Genomic DNA, 22,277 nt, shown 5'->3' on the forward strand with positions numbered 1-22,277 from the left:
TATGACAAACTTCAATCCCATCAAATATTAAATAGTAAACTTTTAATAGTAATAACAAATATTAAAAAACAAAAGATGAACCATGAAAAAATTATGGAGTAATCTTATTGAAGTTTGACATTTATATAAAGAGAGAGCATCAAGAAAGCATTTGATGAAAAAAGAGAAGGTAATTTTGCATCGAGCTTAGATGGTGCCAAAACGGTTGGAAGTTACAATAGTTCTAACCGTAAGCTAGCAGTTGGGATTTGAGATGGAATCGGCTAAAGAGGGATGTAGGCTAGCATGTGAAGCATTTGTAAACGTGTCAATAAAATGATGAGTAGTAATTGTTATGAGAAGTATAGCTGAAACAAACTGAAATAGGTTGAAATTATCTGAAATTTAATCATATATGATATTCATAACAATTCACAATGATAGTGAATTTCATATTTCTTTAATTAAAATGGAACAAGAAAAGGGAAAAAGCTTATCTTATTTATCATAATCAATTCCAGATTAAGGTAGGCAACATTTTTCCGACCAATCTACAGAGAACCCTATCTTTGGATAGATTTGTTTGTACTGATAGAGCCAATGTTTGAGGTCAGAGTTTCTATTATGTTGACTCTGTTGTTTTGTTTATTATGAAACTCTATATAATCAAGATTTTGTGATCTTCTATTTATTAGAGTCCACGCTCACCGCATCAATTTCATAACTACCATTTTTCTCCTCTAATGGTTCTATTAGTGGCTCCGGTGTGAGGCATCATTTGGTTCGTGGCCACTCTGATGATAAAGTCAGCAATATCATCGGAGAATAATCAGTATTGAAAAGAAGAAAAAGTTGTTAATTTACTTGTAGCATATCCTAGTTGGGGTAAATATACTCTCTTTTTGCAACTCAATTGCTTTAATTGAGTTTAGTTGTTATCAATCACCATTAATTGTCATTAGCCCTGTATTAATTGTCATTAACCCTTTATTAACTGCCATTAATCATTCTTCTATAAGGAATAACAGTTCGTCATTATTTCTATTAATTGTCATAATTCATCCTTCTGGAAGCAATAAATCCGGATGTTATCAATTAGTTGTAAATGAGAATCGACATAGTTTTGCATAAGGAAAAACTTTACAAGTTGAAAAAGATGTTTGATATAGTAAATGAATATCTAAAATGTGGTTCAAGTAATTAAATGAGGCATGTACCAAATGTAAATGCCAAATATCGACATTGTCATTTCATTAAATTACAATCTAGAAATTTAATGATCCGTTGTGAGAAAGATGTTTGATATAGTAAATATGGATCATTTATCATCCAAGTAAGATACAACACTTTATGTGAACATAGTATTACTCCAAGGAAGGTAGTTGTTGTTGGTTAATGCAATATTAATGAGCACCAAACTATGATTCTTAAAAGAACTCTTGTGATTGGAGCATCTCCAATAGAGGTTTCTCTAAAGAGCGCCAAAAATTAACAGATCATACTAAAATATAATATTTTATTAATTTAGTAATCCACATCACTTTTGGCAAATTTTATTTAAAAATACTCTAATAGAAAAACAATTTTAAAAGTTACCACAATGACCCCACAAATCATTACTTAATTTATTTCATTATAAATATTGTCAAAATAAGAGAGAAAGTCATCAAAAAGGTAAACCAATAGTATTCAAGTAAATCAATTTTTTTATATTAAAAAATGTTTGGCAACAAGTTGCCAAAAATTGGCAACCTTTTGGCAATTTTTTTGGCACCATTCGTCACTCCAATAATAGACACTCTTGAAAAGTTGCCAAATTAAATGTCACATCAGCTGTCACTCTTTTGGACACCCTCTATTGGAGATGCTCTGATGCTTCATCAAAAAAAAAAGTTATCTCCTCTCCCAATTTTTTGAAATTTTCTTCTTTAAGAAATTGTTAACCTAATGCTCATAAAACTCATAAAATATTTGAAAATGAAGTTTGGTATTTATATAGAGAAAAAGCATGTGATGAAAGAAGGAAAAAGTAACTTAATTTGCATTAAGCTAACAAATGGTATCAAAATGGTGATTAGGGATGGTAACGGGGTGGGGCGGTTTTGCATCTCCTATTCCGCCCTCAATATTTTTGGGATCAATGGGGATTTTTTAGCATCTACACCTGACAATTTGAGAGAAAACGAAATGAGAGGAATTGATTTATTCAACCTAAAAATCAGAGTACAGATCAGTTACAGGGGTATAAAAGATTTTTCACACTAACAGACTCTAATTAACTCTAACAGACTCTAACTGTCTATTAATTGGAGCCAAGTGCTTTTGTGTATTATTTTAACACCCCCCTCCTCACGAAAGCATTTACTTCACCTCTTCAAGAGTTACCATGCCCATCTTTTTAATAACTGGCAGCATTTGTTTGTATGAAAGTGGCTTTGTCAACACATCTGCTAGTTGCTCCTCTGAACGCACAAAAGGTGTACATAATAGGCCAGCTTGTATGTGTTCCTTCACGATGTGAAAATCACTATCCAAGTGTTTAGTTCTTTGAAACACTGGATTATCTGCTATGTGTATTGCAACAGTATTATCACAGAACAGTGGTATAGGCTTGTCCACATTCAACTGCAACTCTTCTAAAATGTAGGCGATCCATTTTACCTCACAAGAGGCTGTAGCCATGGATCTATACTTTGCCTCTGCAGAAGATTTACTCACTGTTGGCTGCTTCTTTGCCTTCCAAGAGATCAGTGAATTTCCTAGGAAAACACAATATCCGCCTACAGATCTCCTTGTTTCTTTGCATCTGGCCCAGTCAGCATCACTGAATGCTTGTAATCTTACTTTATCTCTTCTGCCTTGATCTTCATAATCATTTTTGCAAAAAACTCTTAGTGACAAGTTGTTCTGTTTAGCATATAGAAGTCCCACACTTGCAGTACCCTTCAAATATTTGAGAACATGAATGGCAGCATTGAAGTGCACTTTTGTAGGTTTCTGCAAAAACTGGCTCAACTACTGAGTACTGTAACTTATGTTAGGTCTTGTGAACCCGAAATACTATAATTTCCCTATGATTCTTCTATACTGATCACTATCAGCAATGACAGGATTCTCAGCTAAGAAATCAACTCCAGCTGGTAAAGGACTTGCAACTGCTTTTGCATTTTGAAGACCAGCTGCATTGATCATGTCCATGATGTATTTGCGCTGCGACAACACAAATCCCTTTTCTGATCTAGATAATTCAACCCCAAGAAAATATTTTGCCACTCCTAGACTTTGATAGTAAATGCTTTGTGCAAAGCATCCTTTACTTCAGTAATTAGTTGCAATGAAGTTCCTGTTAACAGAACATCATCCACATACACAACTAACACTATCAATTCCTTTCTAGCTCTTTTAGTAAACATACAATAATCATGGATTGATCTTGTAAGTCCCATATTCACCAAAGTAGCAGTAAAAAGCTTGTTCCACTGTCTTCCATCCTGTTTCAGTCCATATATGGATTTCCTGAGTTTGCAAAATTTTTTAGGTTTAGCATCGTACCCCTCAGGAGGTTGCATATATAATTCCTCCTTAATATACCCATGCAAATACGTGTTGTTCACATCAATTTGATAAATTTCCCAATGGAAATGAGCAGCTAACGCAATCATCAATCTGACTGTGACAATCTTGGCCACTAGGGCAAAACTATCATGATAATCTATCCCCCATTTCTGGTTATAGCTTTTGGCTACTAATATGGCTTTGTACTTATCTAAGCTACCATCTGCTTTGTATTTAACTTTCAACACCCACATAGAAGATATAGCTTTTTTACCTTTTGGAAATTTGCACATTGTCCAAGTCTAATTTCTTTCTAAAGCGTCTATCTCCTGCTTCATAGCATTGACCCAATTTGGATCTTTGCTTACCTCTTTGTAGGAACTTAGTTCTGGTATTTTTGCCAGACTGATCAAGTATGCTGCATGGTTTGCTGTAATGTGTGGCATTTTCATTCTTTCAATGACATTTTCATGTGCATTGACATTAGTAACAAAGTCTGAAGTCCATGCAAGTGGTTTGCTTTGTCTATTTGATCTTATTAGAATCTGTCGTTCAGCAATACTATCATCATCATAGTTAGTTGCTTCTACTGTATCTTCTGTTGGCAATATTTCATCTGCTTCAGTTTCAACATTGTCAACACTGTCAGTCACATTTGGAGCTCTTGCATCAGTAGTTACATCATCAACTATTTCATTAGTCATGTCAATATAACATGTAGGTACTAATGAATCTTCACTAATTTGTTGTGAATCTATCAAAACAAAATTGTCGTTAGTGAAAACACAATCTGTCTCAATAAAATGTACATCTCTTGACACACACATCTTATGTGTTTTCAAGTTGTACAATTTCCATCCATTTTTCCCTGGTGATTCCCCTAGTTAAATGCACTTGAAAGACCTATCATCAAATTTGCCTCTCTTGGCGTCTGTATCCACTGCATATGCAGTACACCCAAAAACTCTCAATTTGCTGTAATTGGGTGGTTTTTGATAAAGTACTTCATAAGGAGTCTGACAATCTAACACCTTAGTTGGATATAGATTGATCAATGTTGCAGCATGTAACATTGCCTCCCCCCAAAACTTCTGAGATAAGTACCCTTGCTTCATTAATGCACTAGCCACAGTAATTAGGCTTCTATGTCTTCTTTCCACCTTACCATTTTGTTGTGGTGTATGGACACAAAACCTTTGATGCATTATTCCCAATCTACTGAATAATCCCTGAGTACTATAGCCAGTAAATTTTGTTCCATTGTCTGTTCTTATCATTTTAATTGTAGTTTCAAATTGATTTTTCACCAAATTTGCAAAACTTTCAATTAAAGTTGGGATCTGATCCTTTGATTTGAACAAAACAACCCATAATTCTCAAGAAAGTCATCAACAATTGTGAGAATAAATCTGTCACCAGTTAATGAAGCTTGTTTATAAGGACCCCAAACATCCATATGGACCAATTCAAACACTTTTGTTGATTTTGTACAACTATTACAAAATGGTTGCCTTACTGCTTTACTTCTCAGGCACACATCACAGTGATCAAATTCTAACACCTGATCCATTTTTATGTGCTTTATGATTTTTACAAGTTTCATGCTGCTACTAGATAAGTGCCCTAGTCTAAGATGCCATACATTCACATCAAATGCATCTTTTACAACTAAACTGCACCTTATTGTATTCTTATTCTTACTGAAATCTTCTATAACTTATTTATTGAAAAATCTCCTTGTGAGAAAGTAGAGTCCTTCCTCCAAAAAACCAACTGCAACCACTTTTTCATTTGCTTGGTCCTACAAAATACAAAATTTAGCAAAAAAACTTGATGGTAATATTTTGATCCTCTAGTAACTTCCCCATAGAAAGCAAATTGTAATTGAAATCAGGTACATAAAGTACATACCTCAAAACCAGATTGTTATCAATCCTTATATCTCCCTTTTTTTATATTTCTTGGAAATCTCCTGTAGGTAAAAACACTTTCATGTGTTCTCTAGGTAGCTTAACCACATTATGCATGAATTTATCATCATAAGATATATGTGTGGTAGTTCCAGAATCAATAATCCAAGAAAAATCATAACTCTTCAAATATGTATAGAGTTTAGATTTATTACCTGCAGAACTCATTCCAGCAAAAGCAGAAAAATCATAATGCTTATTGCTATCTGACTTCTCTTTGTTTCTTAATGCCTTCTGAACCTTTTGAACCAGAACTTGCAATGATTCTTCCTTATCACTTTCTGAATCAGTGTCAGCGACTGGTGTAACTTCTTCCTTTGATAGATGAGCTTACTGCTTGTAATCAGGGGCGGATTTAGGGGGGGGGGGGGGTCAAAGGGGGCATTTATCCCCCCCTTCATCCGGGAAAAAAAAAATTCCCAAAACGACGTCGTTTTGGTTCCAACCAAAACAACGTCATTTTGGTTTATGGTTTATTTTAAAAAAATAACAAAAACGCAGCGCACAACATTTCACAAAGCATCGCCTCTAGGGATTTTGCAAACGCAAAGCATCATCCTGCTTCTCGCGTTCCTTCGGCGATCTCGCAAAGCAAGCCTCCTCTCCAGCAAGCACGCGGCACGCCCCTCCTCTCCATCCTCCATCCAGCAGCATCGATGCCTCCTCTCCTCTCCTCTCCTCTCCTCTCCGGCCGGCCGGCGGCCACCATCTCCAATAGGTTAGTTTAATTAAATGTTAGGTTAGATTAATTTTAGGTTAATGGATATTGTCAATTAGTTAGTTTGTTCTTAATTCTTAATTAGTTTGATAGTTAGTTTGTTCTTAATTCTTAATTAGTTTGATAGTTAGTTTGTTCTTAATTGTTATTCTTAATTTTAGGTTAATGGATATTGATTGATAGATTGCTCTTAATTTTAGGTTATTCTTAATTTTGAGTTAATGGATTGAATTGGTTGAATTGATTTGGCATTATTAGTTAAATTGATTTGGTATTATTGATTGAATTGATTTGGCATTATTCATTTATGTAGGTTAATGGATAAATTTGTGTTTAAAAGAGCACGAAGTTTTGTTGATGAATTAGCGAGCAGTAGTAGTCCTAATACAGAAATACTTCTCAATTCAAATCCTAGTGTTGAGTTTAATCCAAATGATATAGTTAGTGATCATGGCCTAAGAAAACAGATTGAAGAATTTGATGTTAACCTTAGGGATCGTGTTCGAAGAAAGTACATATCTAGATGTCCTTATCGACCATTTGGGCATACATTTCCTCAACGTCAATTTGGTCCATCTAAAAGGGGTTTTAGAGTTGAATGGTTTGACGAGTATGATTGGTTAGAATATAGCATATCGAATGATGACGCTTATTGTTTTTGTTGTTTTCTATTCAAGCCACCTAATGTCAGTCGCTATAGAGATGAAGTATTTAATACCAAAGGATTTTACAATTGGAAAAAAGCCAATGAAAAATTTATTAAACATGTTGGTGGAGTTACGGGTGTGCATCATAGTGCTATTAGGAATCTTGAAGCATTTAGAAATCAAAGACAAAGTGTAACCCATTCATTGTCAAAGCAAAGTCAAGAGGTTGAATTTGATTATCACGTGCGTTTGACTGTTAGTTTAGATGTGATTAGATTTTTATTGCGGCAATGCTTGTCTTTTCGTGGACACGATGAGTCTTCAACTTCTTTTAATAAAGGAAACTTTCGTGAGTTGCTTGAATGGTACACCTCAAAAAACAAATGTGTTGGAAAGGTTTCTGGAATTAATGCTCCGCAAAATAATCTTATGATTTGTCCCACTATTCAAAAGGAAATGACTAATGCATGTGCTGTGGAGACTACACTTTTTGTATTAAATGATATTGGTGATAAGTATTTCACTATTTTGGTTGATGAATCTCGTGATAGCTCTATGAAAGAACAAATGGCACTAGTCCTTAGATATGTCAACAAATGTGGAGAAGTTATTGAACGATTGTTAGGGGTGGTTCATGTCAAAGAGACTTCATCACAATGTTTAAAAGATTCCATTGATGCATTATTTGCCAAGCATGGATTATCTCTATCTAGATTGAGAGGTCAAGGATATGACGGCGCTTCAAATATACGAGGAAAGTTTAAAGGGTTGAAGACCTTGATTTTAAGAGAAAATCCTCATGCATTCTATGTTCATTGTTTTGCTCATCAGCTTCAATTGGTGATTATTGTAGTCGCCAAAGGATCAAACAAAATTGTTTGTGATTTTCTTACTCTAGTTACTATGATTGTGAACACGAGTGGAGCATCTTGTAAACGAGCCGACAATCTTAGACAACTTCAACATGATCGAATAGTTGAACGTCTTGAGAGTGGGGAAATTACTAGTGGTAGGGGAAAAAATCAAGAAACTGGATTAGCTAGGCCAGATGACACTAGATGGGGATCACATTACACAACATTACTACGCTTACATTCAAAGTGGCCCTCAGTAAAAGACGTGCTTTTTAATGTCTATGAGGATGGCGATGATAGTGGCTTTGCTAGGGCCTTGACGATGAGGATGGAGAGCTATGACTTTGTATGTATTTTGCATTTGATGAAACAAATATTGGCATACACAAATGATTTGTCTAATTTGTTGTAAAAAAGAGATCAAAATATTGTTCAAGCCATGCATTTGATTAAGAATGTGAAGACTCAGTTGTTAGACTTGCAGGATAGAAGATGGGAGACATTTTTGTTGGAAGTTGAGTCTTTTTGTGTGACTCATTCTATCAATGTTGTTAATATGAATGATATAGTTCCAGCATGTACTCGAATGAAGAAGGATGGAAATGTTGTTACTTACTTTCAACATTATCGGTATGAAGTTTATCATGAGGTAATTAATTAAGTGTTTCTTTTCATTTTAAATAACTTTGTTTACATTTTTGTTTTTTGTTGTTGTTGATTTTAGTGCTTTATCTTTTGAAATATTAGGTACTTGATAAGATCGAACTTGAGATGCATGATCGTTTCCCAGAATTAACAACAGACTTGCTTCTTTCTGTGGCATGTCTTGATCCTAGAGATTCTTTTTCTAACTTTAATGGTGATAAGTTAGTTCATCTAGCTGAAATATATTCAGAAGATTTCTCATGGACTGAGGTTCTGATGATTAAAAATCAGCTTGAAATGTATATTTATGATGTTAAAAGAGATATAAACTTTGCTGTTGTTGAAGATTTAGGATGTCTTTCAAAGAAGATGGTTTCAACTAGAAAAGCTCAAACTTTTCCATTGGTGTATCGCCTAATTGAATTGGCATTGCTTTTACTAGTTGCAACAGCTTCTGTTGAAAGAGTATTTTCAGCAATGAATATTGTAAAGACCGATTTGATGTCAGATGATTGGCTGAGTGACTGTTTGGTAGTATTTAGCTCGAAGGATATCTTCATCAACATCGATAATGAAGATATTTTGGATCGTTTTCAAGCTATGACAGATTGTAGATGTCAATTGCCACCTCGTAATCGACGATCTACTTAGCATTAGAAGTTTTTTTTTTAATTTTAAGACATTTTGTATCGAATAGCAATTATGTACTAAAGTATATTTTTTTCTATTAATGTTATTTTGTCTAAATTTTTTTTCCATAGAGTTCCCCCCCCCCCCCCCCCTCAAATCCTGGATTCGCCACTGCTTGTAATTGCCAATTTTTTTTCCCTTTGTACCACTCCGGATACCCTACAAGTTTGAAGCAATCTGTCTTCTCATGCCCAGACTTCTTGCAATGTTTACAAAACTTCTCATCTTTACTGTTATCACTTGGCTGACTTTTATATTTCTTCCCACCATTCTTAGACCCTGACTTGTAATTCTGAGATTTAGCCATTGAAGCATTAACAAAATCCTCTTTATCTTCATTGCTTACGTTCCTCTGCCTTTCAATTCTCATAAATATGGAATAAGCCTTATTTACTGAAGGTAATGGTTCCATTATGAGGATTTGATCTCTAACATTGTCAAAATCAATATGCAACCCAGACAGAAACTGCATAAGTTGTTCCTCTACTAATTGATCTTGAGCTTGCTTCCTACCCTCTCCACAAGTACAACTAAGTAATGGTTTGATTTTAGCAAGTTCATCCCATTTTCTCTTAATTTTGTTAAAAAAACTCCACAAGACTCATGCTACCTTGACTGAGACTACTAATTTCCTTTCTCAACTGATAGATCAATGGTCCATTGCTTTCACCATATCTTTGCTCAATTTCTTTCCACAAACCAGAAGATGATTTAGCAAACAAGAAAACATCAGCCAATTCCTTGGTTAATGAACTTCGAATCCAAGAAAATACTAAATCATCATCCTATTTCCACTTCGCATACTCATCTGACCTTTCATTAGCAGGTTTAGTATCTTCCTGGATGAATTTCCGTTTGCGTTTGGCGCTCAATGCTAAAGTCATGGATCTCTTCCATGCTATGTAATTACTGTCATTTAACACTAGACTAACCAAAATCATGCTAGGATTATCGTTACTGGTTACCCGAAAATTTGTAGCCATTATATCTGAAAAAATTACTTCCGAAGTGATGAATTGAGCTTCAGGATCTGTAACTTCAGGATCTGTAACTTTCGCCGTATGTTGAACGCAATTCTCACCGGAATTGTTATCGAAATCGTCTGATTCTGATTCTGATTGAACAATAGAATCTCTCACAGTTTCTGCGTATGATCTGGATTTAGATTTCTTAGGACGCATTCCTTTGAGAAATCAATCTCAAATTCATTCCAGGCCATCATCAACCTACTCTGGTACCATGACAATTTGAGAGAAAACGAAATGAGAAGAATTGATTTATTCAACCTAAAAATTAGAGTACAGATACGTCACTGTTATATAGTCACTTACAGGGGTATAAAAGACTTTTCACACTAACAGGCTCTAATTAACTCTAACGGACTCTAACTGTCTATTAATTAGAGCCAAATGCTTTTGTGTATTATTTTAACAACACTCATTCGCACGGTTACTCACAGGTGACGAGGAATCCCCAAACCTCAAATGAATTTTAAAATTTTAAAAAGTGATTTGTAATTTATTGGGTTTTTTTTGGTAGGAAGTAATTTATTGGGTTTTTTTTTTGGTAGGAAGTAATTTATTGGGTTTTAATTTTATGTTTTTAGTTTTTTTATTTAAACTGAAATCCTAAGTAAATTACGGAAAATATAATTTATATTGTACTGTACTATATATTTTCTTAAAGCAAATCTAAAGGTTAATTAATTTTTTTTTAAAAAACTTTATTAAGATTGTTTATTATTAAAAATAATTTCCAATTAAAGTATATATATATATATATATATATATATATTATATTATTTTTTGGGGATCTTTCGGTTATTTTTACGGGCGGTTTTTCGGGGGCGGAGCGGGGATCCCCACGGTTCGGGGATAGTAACACCTATTTCCGTCCAAATTTAATTTTCAGGCTAAAATTTTCCCCGCGTCCAACCCTACATTCAAAAAATTCGGTTTTTTCCGGTCCCATCGGTTCGGATCCCCATAGTTTCCGGTTTTTCTCCGCCCCATTACCACCCCTATGGTTGATAGTTATAACAACTGTAACCGTAAGCTAATAATTGAACTTTGAGACTAAATTGATTAGAGAGGATGACATGCTAGCTTGTGAATAATCTGTATACTTTTTAACAGTGTCAGAGATTAATATAAGATCTTAGTAGGTTTTAACTATCAATTTGAGCTTTTGGTTCAAACGGTTTCTTGACATGATATCAGAGTTTCTTAGACTAAATGGTCGAAGGTTCGAGTCTTGATAACCTCAGCAAATTCAAGAAGCATTTATGCATGGAGGTGTCTCAGAGAAATTGGTTGAAATGGTATGAAATGCTAACAAACCAAATATATCCTAAGTTCTAAACAATCGTAGTGAAAAGAATATATACTTTTCTGAAAATATTTTTAATGATAATTCCGATAACATCATCTTTTTTTGGTTCATAAGAATTCGTTTTTGCAAATAATATTCTTCAAAATAACAATATTACATAATTTCCTAAAAACTTATCTAAAAATGTGTATGGATTCAATCGAATCTACATCATATAGCACAAAAGACAATTTTATACCAAATATGATTAATATATGTGGAAAATAGTATTATTATAACTTAAAAAGCATAATTCAAAAATATGTGGGATTCCTTTAAAAAGAAAATATGTGGGATTTTATTTTTAAAAAAGTGTGGCTTTTATATATATAAAGAAAGCCTTAATACATTATTTACCTCATGAACTTGTAAGACTTTGGCATCCTGAATTTTCAAAGTGTTTCGATAGTCCCCTCAATTTGTATAAAATATTCAGTTAACCCTCTAAACTTACATAAAATATAATCAATTAATCACTTCATTATATATAAAAAAAAGTGAGCTGCATGTGGAAGATGTATTGCACGTGCTTTAAAAAAGTAAAACGACCAAAATCGGAGTATGCAGTTCTAATATTAGAGACAAGTTTTACAGTTAAGCAAATATAACTGCCTTTTTAATATATTATGTGAATTAATTAATAATATTTTAAGGCGTGTGTAGTACATCTTCTGCATGAAACTTACTTTACTGCAACCGAGTGATTAATTGATTATATTAATGCAAATTTAAGGTACTAACTGAATATTTTATATAACTTGATGGAACTATTACGGCACTTTAAAAATTTAGGGAACTGATCAATCTTTTTCAACAAGTTGATTGATAAATGTTGTATTAGGCCATAAAGAAATAATAATATGTTGGTTTCGCCGCATCTCATCAAATGGCTATTAAGGTCTTACATGAGATGTGATGAATTCCCCTTGAAGAGATCCACAGGTTTCCTACATATATTAAAAGGATCCGATAAATATTTGAGGATATCATACCAATTTTAAAAAATAGGTGTAGTATGTTTTTCCTTTTATACAATTATTTTTAGGGTAAATAATTTATTAGTCCCCTAGTTTTTACCTAACACACTGTTTAGTCCTTCTATTTTGAAAAACACATTATAAGGTCCCTAGCTTTTGCCAATATTAACTCTTTGGTCCTTTTGTCTAGTTTTTTTAGACTTGTAACCGTTATATTTTAGCATAAATAGACATATATAAAATAACAGAGTAACATGATCAACTTGTATTGTACTGTGGTTGTCCTAAAAGCTAAGATATGTTCGGTTAAAAATATAAAAAAATAGATAAAAGGACCACATGGTTAATATTGGTAAGAGATAGGGACCTTAAAATGTGTTTTTCAAAATAGGGGGACAAAACAGTGCGTTAGGTAAAAACTAGGGGACTAATAAATTATTTACCCTTATTTTTATGGATTAGGCTATACTTATTTTGTTTTTGACAAAGTAAGTCTTACTTTGTTTTTTCTACCATTGGATGGTGATGAACTTTGACAAAAGCTCATCCAATGGTAGAAAAAACATAATAAAGCTTACTTTGTTAAAAACAAAGTATAGAAAACATCTATTTTTATTATTTAAAAAAATAGATATAAAATATTCAATTAATTTTTTTTAAACCAAAAAAAATTCCAATAAAGAGAATACAAACGAAGAATAAAAATCACTCCTTATGCTCTGACAAAAAAAAAACAAGCTACTCTAACAAGACTATAAACAACTCTATTCGCAGAACGACTAATAAATATGACAAAAAAGTCATTAATAGACCCTAACAATTTCTTACGGTGATCAATAATCAAACCTTAAGCAGAACGAAAGAAAAGTTGGTGAATATGGCTGATAACTGTAGTCGCATTCGATTCCACAATCACCCCATCAATCCCTTTACCTTTTATCCAACTCAGAGCCTCTCTAATGACTATAGCATCCTCTTTTCTAGGATTATAATTACCAGGAAAAAAAACTGGAGAAAGCAACACACAAAACGCATTTGTTGTCCCTGATCAAAGCTCTCACGTCTAATATACCAAATACCTTAACAATCGACGCGCCAACATTAATTTTTATACGAGGATAGGGAGGATAGCCAATAACTTGAACTGCAGACTACACCAAAGACTGAACTGCCCTGCCCAAACACGTTCAAACTGCCCAATTGAGCATCTTGCCAATTATGAAGGGAATTACTTGCCAATGTAAATAGCACTTCTTCTGAAATAAACTTGCCATCTCAAACTACATTGTTATTCTATACCGTAAAACTCCAAATCACCATCTCCTAGAGGCAGTATTTATCCAAACTGAATTTTGAAAAAACTCAAACCATCCAATCGAAAAAAAGAAAACTCAGAGATAGGCAAAAGAGCCATGGACAATTTGTTCCAGATTGGCATTGCAAAACAACAACAAAAAAGCGCATGAATAATAGATTCCTAATTAATTCCATAGAGAACACACACGTGACTAACATTTACATACATTTTTCTAGGACTTCCAACTGTAGGTAGGATCCCAATACAAGCGCTCCACACTAGATTTCTTACTTTGAGTGGAATCTTGAGATTCTAGAGTTTATTCCATCAGCGGCCATTATAGGAAGAATAATCTGGATACAGAAGCTTATAACATCTCTTAATAGTGAAATCATCGTGATGCTCAAAGCATCAAAACTAGTCTGCTGAATTATTAGAAGACACATGAATACTCAAAATATTCTCATGATCTTTTGTATTAAAAATGTCAGCAATCACTTTTTTTATCCCACCTTCTACCACCAATTTCAAAAAGAGAATAAACTTTTTATTCTGTAATTTTTTGGGGTAACATAGTAGTGGGACAACCCAATGACCCATTTATAAGCTAAAGATCAAAACCAATCTTTATATTATCTCCACTTCACACTCTTCTCCTATAATCTCTTTGAAGCACATTCCGAGCTTCCAAAATACCCTTCCATGCAACACTATTGCGTTACAACCTTTTACAGCACTCACAAAAATCACCATCTTTGAAATATCTTGCCTTAAATATTCTCAAGACTATAGAGAATGTTTCTGTAATAAAGTGTCAACCATATTTACTAAACAAAGTGAGATTGAAGTCTATAAACCTCTTGAAACCTATACCACCATCCGACTTTGGAACATAAAGTTTATCCCATGCCATCTATCTACTCCCAAAGCTTTCGTTACATCACCAAAAGGTATTCAAAAGATGTTCCAACTCATCACAAAGGGTAATTGGTAGTAAAAATACATTCATAACATACGCCAAAATACCCTGAAGCACAGGTTTTAACAAAATTTCTTTACAATCCCTTGAAAGGGGTTTAGAATGCAATGAATTCAGCTTAGTTTAAACACGATCTTTGATGAATTTTAGGACTTCACATTTTCTTCTACCAATCATAGACGGAAGACCTAAATACCTACCTTGATTCAAGGTCTCTATGACCCCAAGCATATTACAAATTTCCCCTCTCAATGAACTGGGCACATTGCTGTTGAAGAACCTCTTGAACAACTTGACTTTCATCTAAAGAAGCCTAGAAAAATAAATAACAGTCATCAATGAAGAATATGTGACTAACAAAGGGAGCTAAACAATCCACTTTACAACAATGCCAGATATTTTGTCTTTCCTTACTCTTGATCAAAGCACTTATACCCTCAGCACATATAATAAATAGGTAAAGGGGTAGAGGTTCCCCTTGCCTCAAGCCTCTGAAAACAAGTATATGGACTAACTCCTTACCATTAATTACTATTTTATACTGAACAGAGGAGATACAAATTAAAAATCAAATCAACTCAATTTTGCCAAAACCCAAACTTAGAAAGCATAGGCCTGTAAAACTCCATTCTAATCTATCATATGCCTTACTCATATCAATTTTAAATCCTCCACACCATTGGGCCCTTTTAAATATAAAGTTCTCGATGATTATGTCGATTACTAAAGCATCCTTATGAGGTTGTTTCAAGGAGTTCTTAAAATTGCCGAATGAAATTCAAAGCACGACTCTTGGAGCCGATGTCTATCTTTTTAAGCCATTTTTATCTTTGTTATATGATCTTCTGGTGGTCCTCCAATAATCAAATTAATGAACCCCAAGGGAGCACCCTACTTAGCTGGTGAATTATTTTGTTCGGTAGAAGTTTCCTTTGTTGACCTATACAAGAAACGGTCAAGTATTCCTCTTTCAGCCATTTTATCCAGTTCAATAACCAAGTTCACGCAATATTAGGTATCATAACCTTCACTCTTTTTAAAGTCATGCTAGGCCCCGTTGCTGTAGTGACCTGGTTTCTTTAGTTTTAGGGGGGTAGTCAATACGTTGCTTGTTCTTTTATACCTAGTACAATATCTCTTTCTTAGGGGTATAGACAGGTATGAAGTTCCACTCTGGTTTCTCCTTCTTCCACTTGTGATCTCTATTTCTATCTCCCATGCGGTGCTGTTTTTAACTATTATCCGGAGTTAAATGATCTTTCGCATTAGTGTTTTTTATCAAAGCATTGAGTTGATAGTTGTCCCACTTAACGAAATTTCCAGCATGTTGAATTAAATTCAATAAAGTTTTGGGCTTTTCTGTGGTTAATTCCTGTCGTTATAACATAGACAACTGTTGAAACACAATTTCCACATTGATTTTGATTATGATAAAAATACTAAATTAAATTAATATCTCCATAATTAATAACACATTTATTTATTTATACTAATGTGTTTGTTGAAGTGTTTGATTAATATAAGCAATAGTTCAAAGAAATTAAATTGGGCCTTAAGGCTTAAATCCAAGCCCATTGTCAAGAAGGCTTGTGAATCAAAGCATTAAGCCCAGCTCATAGAAGGATCCAGAAGCCTTCCAGCTATCTCAAAGAAAAAGGCATTTCGGAAGACAAGAATCAAGCCATGTTGGAGAAGATCAACAAACGATGTACAGAGACAGAGTTGACCTGCACACAACTGTCATTGCCCATACCAGATAAGGAAAGTTTGAGAACCACAGACGGTTTGTCTCCTGGTCAACCTGAAAACTTTGCCTGATTTGGTTAGACCAAGAAGACTGACTCCGACCGACTCTACATAGACAAACCAATGGACAAAAGATAGAAGATGATTGGCTGTTGGCACTGGCCTCTAGAAAGTGAAAACGACAGCTGAACGTTTCCCTCTCAACAGTTATATTGAATTTCGAAATGGTTCCTGCCTCAAGTGTCAACTATAAAAGGCCTCTCATTTGCAACCTTGGAACACACCTGAGAAAATGATCTTCAACGCAAAAAGCTCTAAGTGATTACCTTCTGTTCCAAAGCAAAGCAAAAAGCAAGAATTGCTTTACACACACGTTCACATCTCTTGTGTAATCTTTTTCTTTTAGCTTAGCCAAGGTGTTCTTAAATTAAAACAAAACTATCAATTCTTTAGAATAGTTTGGAAGCTCTGTTTGTTCGGTATTTAGCAAACGAAGGTAGATAGTTCAGAGTGTAGAATTATAGAGGAAGGTACTCTGTAATTGGCTCAACACCTATTGTAAGGGTTTGTGCTCTACCAGAAAGAGCTCAGTAGTGGATTAAAGCTCGGAATATGAATTTCGAGGACTGGATGTAGGCAGGAGGCCGAACCAGGATAAATCTGCTGAGTATCATGTTTTAACTCTTACTCAATATATTTGCTTGCTTATTATTTGGAACTGTTAAATGAACCAGAGTAATATCTTAAATGTGCAAAGTTCGAAAGCCCTCTAAATGTTGCCTTCCGTACCAAAGACAAAAGCAATCTTAGTTACTGATTAACTAACATTGCCTCTGAACCTCAATCTTTGCACTCTGAGTTGTGCTATGTAATGTGAGAAACGTTTTAAAGGATAAAAAGTTTTAAATCCTAATTAGTTCCATTAACCCCCCCCCCCTTCTGGAACTAATTCTCATATACCTAAAGGACCAACAACAACATCCACATTGAGGTTGTGGATCTGGAAACCTACTTTTTGGAACCTCTCCACCCATTTCCGAAGGATTTCTCCAAGCTCTTGAACCAGGTAGTTGAGATTCTAGATAGATTTATTTTTTAGAATGGAGGTGATGAAGTGTTGAGCGAGTGCATTCACCATTTAATTTTAAGTCCTAATGGATCTGGGAGACAACTCTTCATACCAATAAGATGCTACATCCTTTAAAGTGGTTGGGAAGAGGCGACATATAAAGACATCATAGTTTCTAGTGTCGTTCCGATCTTATTGACGTATGTCGTCGGATCCTCTATCCTATTGTATTTATCCAATAAGGAGTATTTCAACCCTCAAGGCATCTGTTCCCAAAGGATGCGTACATAGAGTGGGGAGATGGTATCTGTGACCTCAAACATTTGAGCATCCAAACTTGAGCCCCCCCAGCATACCCCTCTGCTCCCTTCGGATAACCATCACCACTGATTCTTTCCCACTAGGCTGATAACTATATTCGTTATCGGAGGATGTGGCCTTAACTTGACTATCGACCTTCATGAGATCTTAGTACAATTTTTTTCCTCCCTCAGTGATGCCTCTCCCAAGAGCTGGATCTAGCAGAACTCTTTCTTGCGTTAACATATGATTTTGTGTTTGCACACTGGGGATCCTGACGCGTCCGAATGCTTCTCCTTCCTCCTTTAGTATGATGGGGAGTTACACTTTATCGTATCTTTCCATGGTAGACGAAGTGATGGAATTAAAGGCTAACGTATAGCAGCGGAAATATAAAAATTTTAACCTTTTTCCATTAACCTAAGATCCGTTAATCGTTATTTCATATAAAGAGGGATAGAAGGAAATACCTTAATGAAGATCTATCTACCGTTGCAATCGAAGTGCCCACAACTCTTACTCCGAGTTCCCAAGCACAAGACAAAACACAACCCAAATCAAGTTAGATATCAACCGTATGAAAGCAATCAAGAATAGATTACCTCTAACAAATCAACACAAGATCAAGGAATAAAAGAAAGAGATGAAAATCAATTGAATCGGTAGGAAGCGGTGAATATCTCGTCCTCGGCTAGGGGGTCGAAAATTCTCTCTCCTGGAATGCTTGTGTATTTCGAAAATCACAATGAGATGGGGTATTTATATTCTCTTGTATCTAAACCCTAGTTAGATAGACTTAGGTTACTTAATAAGAATTTAATTCGGAATAGAATTCTTAATTATTATCTATTAATATATCTAAATATAAAGATAATAATAACAACCTTATTGGATAATAGTAGGAGTAATTTTAATCTCATTAAAACTCCTAATTTAATTATCCTTTTATTAATTTAATTCATAATCCTAATCTAATTAGGATTGATAAAATCAAATTAATTATTTATGTATTTAATACATAAATTTCGCCCCCCCCCTTAGTTACTGGGCCCTGTTGGGCTCAGTTGGGCTTCCATCAATTAATTAACATTTGTTTCTCTTTTGGGCTCGAAGTCTTATGTGTGACCCATTAGGTTCTTATTGCTTCTAGCCATATGTAACTATTAAATTAATTTTCACAGAATTATATTTAATCTTTACATAATGGAATGAGTATGCGAAATGTGATTAGCAAATCCGAAACATTCCCCCAGAGCTATAAGAAGACATGTTGATTCTGTCGTTGACCTTTCTGTATTAGTTACGGTATAATTCAATCCTTTATCAGCTACATCCTTGAACTTAATCTTATGACTATGGATAATGTCAAGTCACATATAGCGAGACGTTCGTTTTACTTGTACAGGCCGAGTCAACTCCAATTAGATAGGTTAAGTGAAATCTGTATTTCAAGTCTTAAGCTATCACCTTGCAAGGATTTAGAGTCGAGTCTTCCACAAGCGATCCATGGATGTATCTCCCATTTATCGGGAGTGATAAATGCTGAATCCAATGTATAATTATCCTGCAATTACTTCCTGTGACACCCAACGTCTGCCGTTCACACCTCAGAGTCATCTCTATTAAGGATCGTGTTACAACAGGATCAAAGTATCACATTCCGTAATCCAGAATGACCAATTAACATTCCTTTGAGTCTGAGGATTATTTATACCTATTAATACCAATGAGATGAACAGGTGACAAGGATGAATCTACCCATCCTGTTATCTCAATTCGGGTCCCCAATCCTAATGAACTCCTTTTCATTGGATCCAAGTAACTGTCCAGATATCTGTATATATGAAGCTTGTGAGATCAGCTTTCTGTTGGGACAGAAGACATTGTTACATGCAAGTCTCAACAGTGATATGTCAATCCTAAACATATTACTTGACTTGGGGTGGTTTTAAGTTTATTAGTTTATTATAAAGTTTTGTCTCACTTCATGCTTGTATGAACACTTTATAATCACTTTAAACAAACTTATGGATTTCCTTTTATTAGACTTTATTTAGTTCTTAAAAGGGATTGCCTTTATACAGTTATGAAACCATATCTCATTAAAACAAATGATATAAAGAACACTTCATTTACATTGAGTTTATCCTAGAACAATTGTCTGTAGGACACTAAACCCCAACATACTCCCACTTGGACTAAAGCCAATTGTTTCTACAACTTATCCCACTAGAACTAAGATGACGATCATGTACTTTCTGGGTTAAGGGCTTTGTCAACGGATCTGCAACGTTGTCCTCTGTAGGTACTCTTTTTATTCTCACATCTCCTCTTGCCACAATTTCTCTTATAATGTGGTATCGCTTCAGGTAATGCTTGGATGCATTATGAGACCGTGGTTTCTTTACTTGCGCAATGGCTCCATTGTTATCACAGTACAGTGTAATGGGATTTACAATGTTAGGCACCACACCAAGTTCTGTAATGAACTTTCTAATCCAAACCGCTTCCTTTGCTGCTTCCACAGCAGCGATATACTCTGACTCGGTCGTAGAGAAAGCTACGCTTCCCTGCTTGGAACTCTTCCAACAGACCACGCCCCCATTCAAGATAAACAGGTATCCTGATTGGGATTTAAAATCTTTCTCGTCTATGAGATGACCGGCATCTGAAAATCCTTCTATTTTCAGATCCCCTTCTCTGTACACTAGAAACATGTCCTTAGTTCTTCTCAAGTACTTAAGGATGTTCTTGACGTCATTCCAGTGCTCGTCTCCCGGATTACCTTGGTATCGACTCGTCAAACTTAACGTGAACGCTACGTCAGGCCTAGTGCATAGCATAGCATACATAATCGAACCGATTGCGCTGGCGTACGGGATTACAGCCATGCGCTTCTTATCATCTTCGGTTTTAGGACATTGATGATTGTTTAACTTTACTCCATGTACCATGGGTAAGTTACCTCATTTCGATTCAAGCATGCTAAACCGCTTTAGCACCTTTTCAATGTATGTAGCTTGTGAAAGACCAAGCAGTTTTCTTGATCTATCTCTGTAGATTTTTATACCAAGTATATAAGCTGCTTCACCAAGGTCTTTCATAGAGAAGTTACCTGATAACCATACTTTAACCGACTGTAGTAGAGCTATGTCATTTCCCATTAATAATATATCATCCACATATAATATTAGAAATGCTACAGAACTCCCACTTGCTTTCTTGTAAATGCAAGCTTCTTCGCAATTTTGTTCGAAACCAAATTGTTTTATGGTTTCGTCAAAACGCTTGTTCCAGCTTCTAGATGCTTGCTTGAGTCCATAAATGGATCTCTGAAGTTTGCAAACTTTGTTTGCATCCTTTGATATGAAACCTTCAGGTTGCATCATGTCTACATCCTCAAGCAGGTTTCCGTTTAGGAAAGCTGTTTTCGCATCCATTTGCCAAATCTCGTAATCGTAGTGAGCGGCAATAGCAAGCATTATTTTGATTGATTTGGATATAGCCACAGGAGAGAAAGTTTCATCATAATCAATTCCTTGCTTCTGACGATATCCTTTCACTACTAACCTAGCTTTGTAGGTGCTAACCTTTCCATCCATGTCAGTCTTCTTTTTAAAGATCCACCTGCACCCAATGGGTTTTATCCCTTCGAGTGGATCAACCAAAGTCCACACTTGGTTGGTGTACATGGAATCCATCTCAGAATCCATGGCCTCGAGCCATGCTTTAGAATCTGGACTAGTAAGATCCTCTTCGTAGTTTTCGGGTTCGTCGTCTAACACGGGAACCTCGTCATCATCTCCCACTAGAAAACCATATCTAACTGGGAGTTCACGAACTCTTTGTGATCTACGAATAGGTGGAACTGGAGTCTCATCTAATGGGACTGTTTCGGGTATCTCAACCGCTTCTGTTGTTTCAGTCAGTGTTTCTTCTTCTTGAACTTCGTCAAGTTCAATGATGCTTCCCTTTTCGGTTTCTTCGAAAAACTCTTTCTCCAAGAAGGTTGCGTGCTTGGATACTATTACTTTCTGATCATCTATATGATAGAAGTAATACCCTACGGTTTCCCTGGGATATCCAATGAAGAAACATTTGTTAGATTTAGAATCTAGTTTGTCGGACGCAATGCGTTTGACAAATGCTGAACAACCCCATACTCTCATGAATGAGAACACGGGTTTCCTACCAACGAACAATTCATATGGTGTGGAACTAGCGGATTTAGTTGGTACTCGATTTAGGGTGAAGAGGGCAGTTTCTAAGGCATAGCCCCAGAATGTCTTTGGAAGTAAGGCTATGCTCATCATGGATCGTACCATATCTAGTAAGGTACGGTTCCTCCTCTCGGATACACCATTGTGTTGTGGTGTATAGGGAGGTGTCCATTGTGAGCATATCCCACATTCAGTTAGATAATTCAGAAAATCATCTAAAAGATATTCGCCACCTCGATCGGATCGAAGTATCTTTATTTT

This window comes from Euphorbia lathyris, chromosome 4 (assembly GCF_963576675.1).
Source record: "Euphorbia lathyris chromosome 4, ddEupLath1.1, whole genome shotgun sequence".
In the NCBI taxonomy this organism is placed as follows: domain Eukaryota; kingdom Viridiplantae; phylum Streptophyta; class Magnoliopsida; order Malpighiales; family Euphorbiaceae; genus Euphorbia; species Euphorbia lathyris.